The sequence below is a fragment of the Saccopteryx bilineata genome, chromosome 4, assembly GCF_036850765.1.
Source record: "Saccopteryx bilineata isolate mSacBil1 chromosome 4, mSacBil1_pri_phased_curated, whole genome shotgun sequence".
NCBI classification, from domain to species: Eukaryota; Metazoa; Chordata; class Mammalia; order Chiroptera; family Emballonuridae; genus Saccopteryx; species Saccopteryx bilineata.
Window position 1 is genome coordinate 121841790 of NC_089493.1, and position 16926 is coordinate 121858715.

General features: G+C 36.5%; 1 pseudogene; it reads left to right on the forward strand.

The window, feature by feature from the left end:
* Positions 1 to 16926, forward strand: part of LOC136335536 (microphthalmia-associated transcription factor-like) — a 50096-nt pseudogene that overhangs the window by 2149 nt on the left and 31021 nt on the right.

The window sequence follows — 16926 nt, forward strand, 5'->3', positions numbered from 1 at the left end:
AGGTTGACCCTTAGAGCCAGCCTGAAGGGACAAGTAAACACAGGAAAGGACCAACTGCATTCAATACTCGTATACATCATGAGGAAAAATATCACCCTCAAGAAGCATTCCTAGAACAAGGAAAATAAGTGGCCTGGAAGGTCAGTACCACTGAGCCCATCTTCCTCATAAAGACACCAGAAAAATTTCAAAGAGAGTACTACCTAATACATAGACAAAATGGTCAGATAGAGAAATGTGACCTAAATGAATCAACAAGAGAAATCCCCAGAAAAAGAACTAAATGAAATGGAAGTAACCAAACTATCAGATGTAGAGTTTAAAATAATGATTTTTATGATGCTCAAGGATCTTAGAGCAATAATGGAAGAACACAATGAGCACCTAAATAAAGAGATAGCAAGCATTAAAAAGGACACTGAAATCATTTTTAAAAAGTCAGAAATGACAAATACAATATCAGAAATGAAGACTGCAGTAGAAGGAATCAACAGCAGGCTGGATGAAGCAGAAGATTGAATCAGTGATTTAGAGGACAAGATAAATAAAAGGTCAGAAGCAGAGAACTTAAAAGAAACTCAAAAAGACTTTGGAACTCTTAAGAAACCTCTGTGACAACGTGAAGAAAAACAACATTCACATCATAGGGGTTCATGAAGGAAAAGAGAATGAACAAGGAATAGAGAATCTGTTTGAAGAAATCATAGCTGAAAACTTCCCTAAATTGATGAAAGAAAAATTGACACAAGTACAAGAAGCACAGAGAGTCCCATTGAAGAGTAACCCAAGGAGACCTAAACCAAGACACATAATAAAGTGCCAAAGTTAAGAGACAAAAATAGAATACTAAAAGCTGCAAGAAAAAAGCAGTTAATTACATATAGAGGAGCCCACATAACTATGACATTGGAGTTCTCAACAGAAACACTTGAGGCCAGAATGGATTGGCAAGAAATATTTAAATTGATGCAAAACAAAAATCTACTACCAAGATTTCTGTATCCAGCAAGGCTATCATTTAAAATTGAAGGAGAAATAAAAAGCTTCCCAGAAAAAAAAACTGAAGGAATTTATTACAAGCAAAGCAGTACTGCAAGAAAGATTAAGGGGCTTGCTAAAAAAGTGCAAAAGAATAAACAAATCTAGAAAAAGAGAATGGTAGCTTTGAAGAGTAAAATGGCAATAAACAACTACATTTCAATAATAACCTTAAATATAAATGAATTAAATGCTCCAATCAAAAGACATAGGGTACTACTTTACATTCCCACCAACAGTGGATGAGGGTTCCTTTTTCTCCACAGCCTCTCCAACATTTGCTATTACCTGACTTGCTAATAACAGCTAATCGAACAGGTGTGAGGTGGTATCTCATTGCTGTTTTGATTTGCATTTCTCTAATAGCTAAAGAAGATGAGCATTTTTTCATATATCTGTTGGCCATTTGTATTTCTCCCTGGGAGAAGTGTCTATTCATATCCTCTTCCCATTTTTTTATTGGATTGTTTGTTTGTTTGTTGTTGAGTTTTATGAGTTCTTTGTATATTCTGGACTTGTTATCTTTGAATATATGTATCCTGATTTATTGATGTCACCCCATTAAAAAAATAAAATTATATATAAAAAAAGACATAGGGTAGATGCATGGATAAGAAAACAGGACCCATACATATGCTGTCTACAAGAAAACCACCTCAAAACAGGTGATACACAGAGACTGAAAGTGAAGGCATGCAAAAAAGTATTTCATGCAAGTCGAAATGAAAAAAAAAGCTGGGGTTGCAATACTTATATCTGATAAAATAAATTTAAAACAAAGGCTATATTAAGTGATAAAGAAGGTCATTACATAATAATAAAGAAAGCAATCAAACAGGAGGATATAACCACTGTAAATACAGTGTGTCTGTAAAGTCATAGTGAACTTTTGACTGGTCACAGAAAAGCAACAAAAGATGATAGAAATGTGAAGTCTGCACCAAATAAAAGGAAAACTCTCCCAGTTTTCATACCTATTCAGCACAGTTTGATGTTGGCTCATGCACAGATTTTTTAGGGCTCCTAAGGTAGCTATCCCGTATAGCCTCTCCAGATTCCTCACTGACTGATGGCCTACCAGAACGGGGTTTCTCCACCAAACTGCTGGTTTCCTTCAACTGCTTATCCCACTAAGTAATGTAATTTTTATGTGGTGGTGCTTTGTTATAAATGTGCTGATATTCATGTTGCACTTTGGTCATGGATTCAAATTTAGCAAGCCACAGAACACACTGAACTTTCCTCTGTACCATCCAGATCTCCACTGGCATGATCATGGGCTGCTCCACTGTATACACGGTGTTATGTCATCATCTGCGCATGTGCACATGCTGCCACATCATCCTACAGAAACTGGGAGGGTTTTCCTTTTATTTGGTGCAGATTTCACATTTCTATCATCCTTTGTTGCTTTCCTGTAACCAGTCAAAAGTGCACCATGACTTTACAAACACACTGTATATATATGCCTAATATAGGAGCACCTAAATATGTAAAGCAGATTTTGATGGACATAAAGAGTGAGATCTACAGCAAACTATAATAGTAGGAGATTTTAACACCCCACTACCAACAATGGATGGATACTTCAGACAGAAAATTAATAAAGAAGTGGCAGCCATAAAAGACACACTAGATCAGTGAGAGTCAACCTGGTCCCTACCGCCCACTAGTGGGCATTCCAGCTTTCATGGTGGCCAGTAGTGGAGCAACCAAAGTAAATAAAAAGATAGATTTAACTATAGTAAGTTGTTTTATAAAGATTTATTCTGCCAAACTTAGTGAAAATCTGACAGAAAGTACTTGGTAAGTAATTATTATTATATGCTTTAACTTGCTGTAACTCTGCTTTATAAATTTATAAAGTAAAGTTACTTCCCTACTTTATAAATCACCATTACTGTGGAACTGGTGGGCAGTTAGAAAATTTTACTTATCACAGAGATAAAAAAGTGGGCAATAGTTATAAAAAGGTTGACTACCCTTGCACTAGATCAACTGGATTTAATAAATATATTCAGAACCTTTCAGCCCAAAGCAGCAGAATATATATATACATACTTTTCAAGTGCTCATTGTTTAGGATAGACCACATGTTAGGACACAAAACAAGTCTCAATAAATTTAAAAATTGAAATCATATCAAGTATCTTTCTGATCACAATGGCATGAAACTAGAAATCAACTACAATAGAAATACTGAAATACATTCAAACACTTGTAGTATAAATAGCATGTTATTTAATAATGAATGGGTAAACAATGAGATCAAGGAGGAAATCAAAAATTCCTGAAACAAATGAAAATGAACATAAAACAACTCAAAATTTATGGGACACAGCAAAAGCAATCCTGAGAGGAAAGTTCATAGCATTATAGGTATAACTTAAGAAGCAAGAAAAAGCTCAAATAAACAACTTAACCCTGCATCTAAAAGAAAAAAAAACTAGAAAAGGAACAACAAATAAAGCCCAGAGGAAGGAGAAGAAAGGAAATAATAAAGATCAGAGTGGAAATAAATGCTATAGAGGCAAAAAACAAACAAACAAAAAAACCCAAACAAAACAAAATATCATTGAAACCAGAAGCTGGTTCTTTGAAAAGGTAAACAAGATTGCTGAACCTTTAACCAGACTCATCAAGAAAGAAAGAGAGGATTCAAATAAATAAAATTAGAGATGAAAATGGAGAAGTAAAAACTGACATTACAGAAATACAAAAAATATAGAAAAATACTATGAAGATCTATATGCCAAAAAATTTGGAAAACCTAGGTGAAATGGACAAATTTCTAGAAACATACCATCTTACAAAACTCAATCTGGAAGAACCAGAAAACCTAAACAGAACGATTTCATCAAATAAAATTGAAACACTTATAAAAAACTCCCAGCATACAAAATTTATGGACCGGATGTCTTCACAGGTGAATTTTACTAAAAACTAAAAGAAAAACTAACAGCTATCTTTCTCAAGCTATTTCAACAATTTTAAGAAGGATGACTTCCAAGCTCCTTTTATGAGGCAAACATTATCCTCATTTCAAAACCTGGCAAAGACACTACAAAGAAAATTATAGACCATTATCCCCAATGAACATAGATGCTAAAATTCTCTACAAAATATTAGCAAATCGGATTCAGTAATACATTAAAAAAATTTATATGTCGTGATCAAGAGGGGTTTATTTTGGGGAGGCTAATCTGATACACTATTTGCAAAACAATCTATGTAATTCATCACATAAAAAAGGAAAAATAAAATCACATGATAATTTTAATAGATGCAGATAAAACATTTGATAAAACCCAGCACCTATTTATGATCAAAACTCTCAGCAAGGTGGAAATACAGGGAATATTTCTCAACATAGAAATGCCAAACTGACAACCAACATCATACTCAATGGGCAAAAATTAAAAGCAATCCCCTTATGATCAGGAACAAGGCAGGTTTGCCCCTCTTCACCACTCTTATTCAACATAGTTCTGGAAGTCCTAGCCACAGCAATCAAACAAGAAGAAATAAAAGGCATTTAAATTGAAAAAGAAGTAAAACTATCATTATTTGCTGATGACATGATACTGAACATAGAAAACCTTAAAATCTCAGTCATAAAACTTCATAAAACTCATAGACCTGATAAATAAATTTGACAAGGTGACAAGGTATAATATTAATATTCAGAAATCAGTGGCATTTTTACACACCAACAATTAACTGTCTGAAACAGAAATGAAAGAAACAATCCTCTTCACTGTTGCAACAAAACATAAAGTACATAGGAGTAAATTTAACCAAGGAGGTAAAAGACTTGTACTCAGAAAATTATAAAACATTGATAAAAGAAACTGAGGAAGATACAAAAACTTAGAAGCATATACTGTTGTAAAGTAACTAAATCCACAAATCCACGGGTGTTTGTAGAGGCATGTAGTTCAAATAGGTTTTTGAAAAGTTTTAATTAGGGAGGAAATTTATTAAATATGCTAGCCACATATGGCTGACACAGGGCAACAGACCCAAATTGTGCAGACCCTAAAAACAGTTCAGGGGCTTTTATATACTCCTAATTATGGAGGGGAGGGGAGAAAACCCGACATTATGGCATAAGTTTATACCTTTTGTTTTGTGATACATACATTAACTACATGCTTTCAGGAGGGAAGAGGTAGTTTCCATAGAGACAAATGCCTGTAAATGGCTCATCAGCATAAGAAAAGATTTTAACTTAATGTTTTTTTTTATTTCTGTATCTAGCTAGCTCTTCACCCTTCCTCCCATAGGTATGGGGGAAGGTCAGGGAATCCAAGTCTCCTTCCTCTTCTGCATTTAAAACACAATGCTATTGGCCATCTTAGTTTTGATGCTAATCACACAAGCATAGAAATCACACCTACAAAATCTTTCTGCACGCCTAGCACAAATTAATAAAATGTTCTTTTTTTTTTTTTTTTTTACAGAGGCAGAGATAGACAGGGACAGACAGACAGGAATGGAGAGAGATGAGAAGCATCAATCATCAGTTTCTCGTTGCGCATTGCGACTTCATAGTTGTTCATTGATTGCTTTCTCACATGTGCCTTGACCGCGGGCCTTCAGCAGACCGAGTAACCCCCTGCTGGAGCCAGGGACCTTGGGTCTAAGCTGGTGAGCTCTTTGCTCAAGCCAGATGAGCCCGCACTCAAGCTGGCGACCTCGGGGTCTCAAACCTGGGTCCTTCCGCATCCCAGTCCGACGCTCTATCCACTGTGCCACCGCCTGGTCAGGCAATAAAATGTTCTTTAAACTTCCTAAAATATTAATATTTATTCTGTAGCTTTTGGCACTTTATAACATTCCCCACTGATTCTATTTTTTAAGTCAAATTTTTTACTTAATTTACTGATGAGCATAAGGCTGTTGTCTAGGAATATTAACTTATAATATGTAACAGATATTTAACAGACAGCATTAATAGCAATACAGTTTATTAAAGAAACAAATCTATTTTTTATAAACTGCATAAACCTTTTGCAATTTATATAAAACTAACTGGCTTTTATAATGATTTACTTTTAGTCAGAACTTTTAATTTAAAACCTTTAACCTTTAGTGACAATTAAGTTGGCTTTTGTTTTACTTTAGTTTTCTTTTTCCTCAAAGTCTGATTAAAAAGAGTCCTTAGTGTCTTCATATATATTTGCCATATGTAGACCAATCAGTTTTCTGTTTGTGGTTGATACCTTCTATTTTTGGCAGTAGTGGGAGTCATCAGGATCAGGGTGTGTGGCGCCATCTGCATGGGAGTCAGTCCTTGGGTGTTATACTGAATCTGTTGGAAGCACCTTTTGAACAGTTTGTTGAATAACCTGTAAATCCTGCAAGTATTTAGGAAAGAGTGGTTACCGTTTTTGTTTTTTTTTTTACTATTTAATTCATGCATTTTAGTTGCCCTGAACCTTTTGGGTGCCTGTAGGCACAATGTGACTTCAAATTAGCTTCTGATTAATATTGAGTTCCTTTTCTACTAGCTTTGAGACTGTGGACACAAATGCAGGTCCAATACTAGAATGGGCAGGCTAAACCTGGAAAGAATTATATATAGCAATTTCTTAACAATTGTCAATTAATTAAGGTTTATTTCTAAATGTTTACCTGTGAAAATTCCTTTCTTCCCTGTTTTTAAGTCTTTTTTAATTGGTTTCAAATAAACCTTTGGCAATAAGGATCCAAAACCCCACTGATTTTGGGTGGCATTTATTCATTTGAATTAGTATGTTCTGATTTTGAGGCAGACTGGAAAAATATATAATTAATAAAATTCAAATAGCTAATGTTAACAAATATTATAACCAGCATTTTAATATCATAAGGTGACTAAAGCCTACTAGAATATTAAACAAAAATAAAATTTCAATTAATATAACAAGATTTAAAATAAAATTTTTATAGTCACAAATGTTTTTAACATGTTAATATACTTTTACTAAGTCTATGTTGACACTATTATTGTTTAATATTATAAGCAAATGTAGTCTAATTTTTATTTCAGTCTGATAAATGTCTTAAAGAACAGGAGTTACATATATTCAGAGAAAGTCCACAAGGCATTGGAGTTGTGGTCACATTCTATACTTTGTAGCTAGAGTTTAAGTCCTAGTGATCACTGTTTCTACCTGGAATTAAGAGCTGGTCCCACCCTACAATAGGCATGGGGCATTGAGACAAGAGGAATAAAGGAGACATTATACATTAAATAAAGTAATAAAATTAGAGTTTCAATACCCACAGTAGAGAACTTTGAGGGATAAATAAAACTCAAATATTCAGGCAAGGCGTAGTAAATGGCCCTTGTTTTTACAAGAAATGAGATCAGTTTACTTGCTACTTGGAAGGAACAACTTAGGCTTGTGAATGATGTTGTGAGATGGGGCTAATGGCTGACTTTGGGCACCTTTTAGCCTTCAGTGGCAATTCTTAGTATGTTGGGCAAGGTCAGGACACAGGTAGCTGGAGCAGGGCTAGAAGAGACTGAACCCTCCCTCCATGGAGCAAGGGGGCAGCTTATCTTCTCGTGTCTCTTTTTCCACAGCAAAGACATGTCCTCCAGTGGGGCCAGGAAGCCTGGTAGGCCTCAGCTTAATGACCTTTCTACTCTTGACATAAGGCACTGATGAAATTCTATTAAGTCCCTTTGGGACTTTGGAGCCTTTTAATAGTATATGCCAAAAGCTAGCATTTTTCTGATATTTTCTGGGCCTTATTTGCCTTTTCTGTTTCCATTTTGGTTATTATAGACCAGTGGTAGTCAACCAGGCCCCTACCACCCATTAGTGGGCATTCCAGCTTTCATGGTGGGCAGTAGCAAAACAACCAAAATATAAATAAAAAGATAGATTTAACTACAGTAAGTTGTTTTATAAATATTCTGCCAAACTTAGCAACAATATGAAATAAAGTACTTTGTAAGTAATTATTATTATATGCTTTAACTTGCTATAACTCTGCTTTATAAATTTTATAAAGTAAAGTTACTTCCCTACTTTATAAATAACCATTACTGTGGAACCGGTGGGTGGTTAAAAAATTTTACTACGAACAGAGATACAAAAGTGGGCGGTAGGTATAAAAAGGTTGACTACCCCTGTAATACACCTTAAAAGCCATGCTCAGAAGATTTCGCTGAGGGTCTTGAGCACCCTTTTCAATTTATATAAACTTTTGGAAAAAGACAAAAACAACGTTATTAGCTGGATCAATTTAAGAAAAATAGGTTTGAGTGTTTTTTTTAGAATTCCAGAATTTCTTTGCTGCTAAATAACTTAGTATATTTGTATGCAAAATAAATTTTAACAAAGGTATGATAAAATAAATTTTTAAGAGTTCCAAGATATGACTTAGTATTGAACAATATTGTTTTAAAATAATAATAAACTAAACATTTTATAGAAGATATTATTAACAATTTTTAATATTTAAACTAAGATTCTAATATTGGGCTATAAAACAGCAAATAAAGAATTAACAAAAGGCCTTTAGAATAACATATATATTTTAACATGGAAAATACTTTTATACAATAAGGGATTCTTGGTATAAACTACTCAGCTGGCAATGAGATATTAACTTTTTTTTGACTTATAGTAATTTTAATCATGAGGGGTGGGGTGGATGCCTGAGGGAGAAGCAGACTTCAAGAACTGAAAGCTTGTCACTTTTACACCCCCCCCCTTTTTTTATATAACAGTGGGGAAACAATAAGTCACTATTCCTAACCCAGTGGTGGGAAAACCTATTAGTTAATAGAATCAATTACTAATGGTATGATAACTGAATATTTTTTAAGAGCCAAATTTTAAATTTAAACTATATATATATATGCACCTTCCTTACAGAAGCATTGCCCACACTTGGCATTTCATTAGAGAGCTATACCTAAGAGGGCAAAAAAGCCTTTTGTAGCCTGCAAGCTGTTTGTGAATGGCAGTTTGCCGGCCAGAGTTCTTAGGAGAGAGGTAAAGGAAGAGACATTCAACATGTCTGTCTGTCTGTCTTTGCACAACTTGAGGGCTGACATGAACCTCAACCTGGCCAAGTGGCAAGGCTATGGGCTCAGCTGCATTCTCTCAGGACTTCCGTTCCCTTCTCCTTTGTTTCCAAATTAGGGACACGGTTATCATGGGAGAGGTGGTGTGGATAGGCAGGCGTTTGGACCTACCATTTCCAAAAGCCAAGCCAACTTTTATTTCCCCCTGGCATCCATTTAGCTTTATTTCTTATAATAAAAGCAGCAAATAAAAATATAATTTTATAAATTCACCTTCTCAACAATGGGCTGTTTTTAGCCCATATGAGGTTTCCAATTTTTCCCACAATTTCTTGAAAATTCTTTTTATACTTTTATTATGGCTCATATAGCAGGTTTTTCCCAATGAATCTTATGTCTCCCACATCAGATAACAACTATGCCACACAAAGGAACTGGGGAAGGGTAGGGAAAACCTAAAGGGGACCCTATACCCACTTTGGTCTTGTAGGAAATAGAATTTTTTTTATAATTTTTTATGCATTAGTGGAGTGCAATAAGCCACTATTCCAAACCCATGGAGGGCTTATTTTTAATTATTTTATTACTTATGTTTCTATTATTTCTTTTAGAGTTGCAATTTAATTTAAGAAACTGTCAATTAACTAACAAGGTCCACACCAACGGTTTGTTAATTTCTAAGTTATTTTACCTAATTTTGTTCTTTTTTTCTTTTCTAAGATTTTTCTAAAGTAAGATTCTAATCCTTAATGCTATTCCTACCCTTTATTTTCCAAATAAGTAAAACTTCTTTTGGTCAGTAAGTGGGTATTTAAAATTAATTTCTATTTTATATTTTAGTTATTTTATCCTTACTTCATTGCTCTTTCCAGTCACCCTGCACACCGCAAGCTGAATCCTAACCTAACTGTGCACTTAAAGGCGGCAGGGCTTGTCTCTTGGTTTGCTGTTTACTGTTTGCCATTCATTTGGGTGCAGAACCAGCGGAGACCAGAGAACGACGGAGAGGTGAGGGAGCATGTATACATTTGAACACCCTCTCGCTTTGCTCACCACGTGGACCGGCTTTGTTTTTCTCTCACTCAAACTGCCTACTTCCTAGTCCTTTTGTTCCAGAGTTTGGAGAAACCCTTTCAATTTGTGAGCTCTGCTTTTCTCTCTTCCTTGTGGCTGCTTGCAATATAGGACATTTAATTTTCCAGTGTTCTTCTTTTTTACAATATGCACATTGATTCTTTCCTAGCTGAGTCCTATTCTTTCTCAAATTATTTCCTTCTCTATTTTTTCTCCCCCCTCTCCTTTGCTAGAATTTACACTAAATTTCTCATAATCCTTCTCAATGGTAGCTATGTCCTTATGTACCTCGGAGAACTCTCCTTTCTCCTCTTAGGGTCCCTTATCCTTAGAAGAGTTTGTCTCTTGGAATGCTGCTACTATTGCCTTGGTTATTCGTTTTTCTTGTTTTTGACTCAAATTTTGCATGATCAAGAAGACGTGGCACCCGCTTTATATTGAGCATGTTTTCAGCCACTGTGGTGGATTCATTATTAAATTTAGCCACCGATCAATGTATGGAAACTGATTGGGACAACCTGGGTTCCCAATTACTATATTCCAGACTGTCCTTATTATCCAGGGATTAGAATTCTTGGTTGCTATTATTTATTTCAAAATTAAAGCTTGTTTTAGGAGAATTTAAGAATTAGTGCACGAATAAAACAAAAATATAAGACAGATAGTTAACTAGCACCCAGAATAAAAGTGTTTGACTATAGAGGTATTAATTATTACACTAAACCAAGGGAAGAAGCCAATAGAAAAGAATAATTTTTTTCAGGGAAGAAACCTTAGCTTGCCCATTCTAGGGCACCCTGAAGCTAGTATTTGAGAATAAAGAGAATAATAGTTCGCTACTTAAGATTGCTTTTTAGTCAGAAGCTTCCAATTTTAACACAAAAGACTCAAACAGGCCTTAAAACAGACACATTTAGACATTAAACAAAGGACTTACACAGAAACACACACAAGCGCGCTTTCATAGACGAGGGAAGGGCTGCCCCTCTTGGCCTCCCAGGTGTGTGCAGGCCGCATTCTTCAGGGACTTTAACTTTAAACCCAGGAATTTTAGAATTTAAGAGTAAGGAGAACAAAGAAGAATGAGATTTTGACAAACACAGAGACGTCTCTTGGAAGTCTTGGGTTGAGATTAATCAATCTAGGTTAGCTCAGCCTTCACTGATTAAGTGTGATGCGAGACTGACCAGTCCTGGATTGACTCAACCTCCACTAGCCTTCCTAGAGATACAGACACATTGTCCCCACTTCTATTTTTTTAGAGAACCCGACGTCTCTGAAGGCCCAAGGCAGAACTAGTGGACCTGGTCCACTCAGTTCCTAATAATGACCAAATGTGCAAACACAAAACTGCGACAGAAGCTGATGGACCTGGTTACTTTTAGCTCCTATTTATTGTCCTTCCAGAATACTAACAGATATCCCCCAGAGTCTGAGCCAGGACCTAAAAATTTTCCACCGATGTCTCGGTCTTGGAAAGCCTGAGCGAATTTATGACCACGTCTGACCTGTTTCATGAAAGATCAAAACATAAAAACTATAGACTAGTTACAGACAGCAAAATAGTCTCAAAAGCCCTACTTACTCCACCGGGGTTCCACATCCCCAGAGTCCAGCATAGCCCCCAAATCCATTTTACCTACTTTTAATCCCAAACAATTTTGACCAGTATTAGTCTCAGACAGGAAAGTGAAAGCAAGTATTCAGAGGAAACCCAGAAATATTCAGCAAAACAGAAAGAGTTGTTTTTTTGTTTTTTTAATTTTTTTTTTTTTGTATTTTTCTGAAGCTGGAAACGGGGAGAGACAGTCAGACAGACTCCCGCATGCACCCGACCGGGATCCACCTGGCACGCCCACCAGGGGGGACGCTCTGCCCACCAGGGGGCGATGCTCTGCCCCTCCGGGGCGTCACTCTGTTGAGACCAGAGCCACTCTAGCGCCTGGGGCAGAGGCCGAGGAGCCATCCCCAGCACCCGGGCCATCTGTGCTCCAATGGAGCCTCGGCAGCAGGAGGGGAAGAGAGAGACAGAGAGGAAGGAGAGGGGGAGGGGTGGAGAAGCAGATGGGCGCTTCTCCTGTGTGCCCTGGCTAAGAATCAAACCTGGGACTTCTGCACGCCAGGCCGACGCTCTACCACTGAGCCAAACGGCCAGGGCAAAGAGTTGTTTTTTTTACTTTCTTTATTTCTCTGCCGAATAGTCCAAATTGTCAAATTTGGGAACCGGGAGTGTCTACCAGGGAACTGTCTGGACCCCGCAGGAAGACCAGGAGCCCTGGAAGTCTTAGGTAGTATGCTTTTCCTCGATCTTCAAGTGGGCCTTGGGCGGCCCCCCAGAGAGTTCGTTCAATTTGGGGTGCCTCTGCCCGGAGACACGAAACACTATAGGCCCCACATTGGGTGCCAAATGTTGTAAAGTAGCTAAATCCACAAATATGCGGGTGTTTGTAAAGGCACGTAGTCCAAATAAGTTTTTGAAAAGTTTTATTAAAGAAGGAAATTTATTAAATATGCCAGCCACATATGGCTGACACAAGGCAACAGACCCAAATTGTGCAGCCCCCAAAAAGAGTTCAGGGGCTGTTTATATACTCCTAATTATACATGGGAGGGGAGAAAATCTGACATCATGGCATAAATTTATACCTTTTGTTTAGTGATACATACATTAATTACATGCTTTCAGAAGGGGAGGGGTAGTTTCCATAGAGATAGATGTCTGTAAATGGCTCATCAGCATAAGAAAAGATTTTAACTTAATCTTTTTTTCTTCCTATATCTGGCTAGCTATTCACCTCTCCTCCTATAGGTATGGGGGAAGATCAGGGAATCCAAGTCTCCTTCCTCTTCTGCATTTACAACACAATGCTATTGGCCATCATAGTTTTGATGCTAATCACACAAGCATACAAATCACACTTATAAAATCTTTCTGCATGCCTAGCCCAAATTAATAAAATGTTCTTTAAACTTTCTAAAATATTAATATTAATTCTGTAGCTTTTGGCACTTTACAACAATACAATGTTCATGGATAAGAAGAATAAACATCATTAATAAATAAATATCTTTATTACCCCAAGAAATCTATAAACTCAATGCAATTCTTATTAAAATACCAATGCCATACTTAAAGATAATAAAAAAAATATTCCAAAAATTTATATGGAACCAAAAAAAAAAACAACTTGAATAGCCTTAGAAATCTTGAAAATGAAGAATAAAATGGGAGGTATTACACTTCCTGATATCAAGTTATACTACAAGGCCCAGTAATCAAAGTTGCTTGGTACTGGCATATTAACAGGCATACAGATCAATGGAACAGAACAGAGAACCCAGAAATAAACCCATGTCTTTTTGTTCAATTGATAATTGACAAGGAGATAAAAGCATACAGTAGAGTAAAGACAGTCTCTTTAATAAATGGCATTGGGAAAATTGGACATCTACATACACACACACACACACACACAAAAAATGAAACTAGACCACCAACTAACACTATTCACAAAAATAAATTCAAAATGGGTAAGAGACTTGAATGTAAGTCATGAAATCATAAATATGTTGGAAGAAAACAGGCAGTAAACACTCTGATATCTCTCATAGCAATATTTTTGCTGATTTATCTCCACAATCAAGTGAAATAAAAAACAAAATAAACAAAAAAGGCTATATCAAACTAAAAAGCTTTTGTACAGCAAAAGACCCCCATTAACAAAATAAAAAAACAATTACACAATGGGAGAACGTATTTACCAATACATCTGTTAAGGAGTTAATAACCAAGATTTATAAAGAACTTCTAAAACTGAACACCAAGGAAGGTAAACAATACAATTAAAAAATGAGCAAAGGAACTGAATAGACACTTCTTCAAAAAGGACATACAGATGGCCAATAGGAATATGAAAAAATGAATCATCAGAAAAATGAAAATTAAAACCACAATGAGATACTACCTCACACTGTCAGAATGGCACTCATTAAAAAAAAACAACACATAATAAGTGCTGGCAAGGGTGTGTAGAAAAGGGAACTCTCCTGCACTATTGGTGGGAATGCAGACTTGTGCAGCCCTGTGGAAAACAGTACGGCATTTTCTCAAAAAATTAAAAATGGAACTGCCATTTGACCTAGCTGTTCCACTTTTATGAATATATCCTAAGAATACCAAATTACCTATTCAAAAAAAGATATGCACCCCCATGTTTATTGCAGCATTGTTTACAATAGCCAATATCTGGAAACAGCCCAAGTGTCTGTCAGTGGACGAGTGGATTAAAAAGCTGTGGTACCTATACAGCATGGAATAAATACTATGTGGTCATGAAAAAGAAGGAAATCTTACCTTTTACAACAGCATGGATGGACCTGAAGATTATTATGCTAAGATAAATAAGCCAAGCAGAGAAAGTCAAATATCATATAATCTCACTTATATGTGGAATCTAATAAACAAAGTGAACTGAGGAATGGAATAGAGGCAGATGCGGGCTCACAGGGAGCAGAGGAACAGTTGTTAGATATAAGGGAAATGAGGGAATGGGAACATAGATGGTAAAGGGATTTGTAAAATTATATGTACATAACACAGAGATAACAAGACACCAAAACCCTGAGTGAAGGAAAAAGGGATTTAGGGGGAGGAAGGCAAAGGGGGTATAATGGTGAATAAGGGGGTAGGGGTGAGGAAGTTATATTGAGTGGGACACTTGAATCCACTGTTAACACAAATTAAAATTAATAAAAAATTTTTAAGTTGGGAATAAAAAAATTAAGGGTCTTTGAACTTTGTGCTAAGAGATGTGATTGGTTTTGGAGGAGGTTGATTTACCATGATCCTAAAAAAGTTGAATCTTGAGAGCCTCTCATTGTATGGACTTCTTCAAATGTTTTATTTTTTATATTGCAAATTACTTTTCTTTTTCTCTCTAAAAATTGGTACATAAAATTGTCTAATACAAGAAGCAGCCATCTGCTCATAGCTTTGTAACTCATGCCAAGTGATTCCAATCAGGGCACAAGTGGTGTGTAACTAATTCTTCATTGAACTTCCCTGAAGGTTCTGGAATCAGTTCACCCAGTAGACAGCTTCAGACCACTTCAGAGAACCACCCAGCCAGCTCCACAAGCAACATGCTTAAGGCACAGACTCAGGAGGCACCAGACCTTCACTAAGAGTTCCATGGGGTTGAATAATTGATGCTCCACAATGGTCAAAGCCACTCCTTGCAGCTGATGAGCTTGGGAATAAGTCTCTCCCATTGAGTGCCAACAGCAATCAAGGCTCTATTACCATAGGAATGTGCACACAGCACACATGGGGATGTGGGGAGTACAACTGGAGTGTCCAGCATGGATGATCAGGGAGGCTGTGCCACTGAATCTTACAGGACTCCTACTCTCCTACTACATAAACTAATCTATCAATACCAGGAGCTTTACCTAATATATAGAAACAAATACAAGGATGCAGCCAAAAAGAGGAAACAAAGAAACATGTCCCCAATAAAAGAAAAGAAAAAAAACTACAGAAAAAAAGTAAACAAAATAAAGACAAACAATCTACTAGATGCAGAGTCAAAACACTGGTTATAAGGATGCTCAATGAATTGAGTGAAAAAAGTAGATGAACTTAGTGAGAGCATCACCAAAGATATAATAAACATAAAAATGGAGATAGAAAACATAAAAAAGAACCAGTTGGAGTGAAAACTACATTAAGGGAAATAAGTAATATGTTAACAATGAAATAGATGAAGTTGAAGATTAGATCAGAGATTTGGAAGATAAGGTAGGAGAAAACATCTAATCAAAACAGTAAAAGAAGAATCTAAAAAAATTGAGGGCGGTGAAGGGAGCATCTAGTACAGCTTCAAGTGTACCAACATTCACATCATACGTGTTCCAGAAAGAGAAGTTAGAGAGCAGGAATTGAAAACGTATGTAAAAAAATGATAAAAATTCTGTAACCCGGCGAAGAAAAGAGACATAGAAGTCTAGTCAGTGCAGAGGGTACCAAACATGAGGAACCCAGAGGGACCCACACCAAGATACATCATAATTAAAATGCCAAGGTCCAAGGTACCTCACCCAAATGACATTAAAAAAATTGTTGCTTTTTCCACCTCCAGTCAACTAGGCCTAAAAATAGTAACCATTGGAATCAATCAACCCCACCTGGCATTCCTTCACATCTGCACACATGCATTCTTCAAAGCTATATTATTCATATGCTCTAGATTGATCATCTACAGCCTGAGCAATGATCAAGACATCCAAAAAATAGGGGGTCTGTTTAAAACTCTGCCCTTAATCACCACTGCCTTAATTGTAGGGAGCCTTGCCTTAACAGGCACCCCCTTTCTAACAGGCTTTTATTCCAGAGACCTCATCATCGAAGCCGCCAACACCTCATACACCAATGCCTAAGCCTTATTGATAACCCTCCTAGCCACCTCCCTCACAGCTGTCTACAGTACCTGGATCATTTTTTTGCACTCCTAGGACAATCACAATTCCCCACTCTAATATTAATTAATGAAAACAACCCACTCCTGTTCAACTCTATTAAACGCCTACTAAGTGGAAGCATTTTCGCAGGGTTCCTGCTATCAAACAACATCCCCCAACCACCATCCTACAAATAACCATACCCCTCTACTTGAAACTCACGGCCTTAGTAGTAACCCTAATGCAGTTCATAATAGCCCTAGAACTAAACCAAATCACCTATAACCTAAAATTCAACAAACCATCAAACACATTCAAATTTTCCA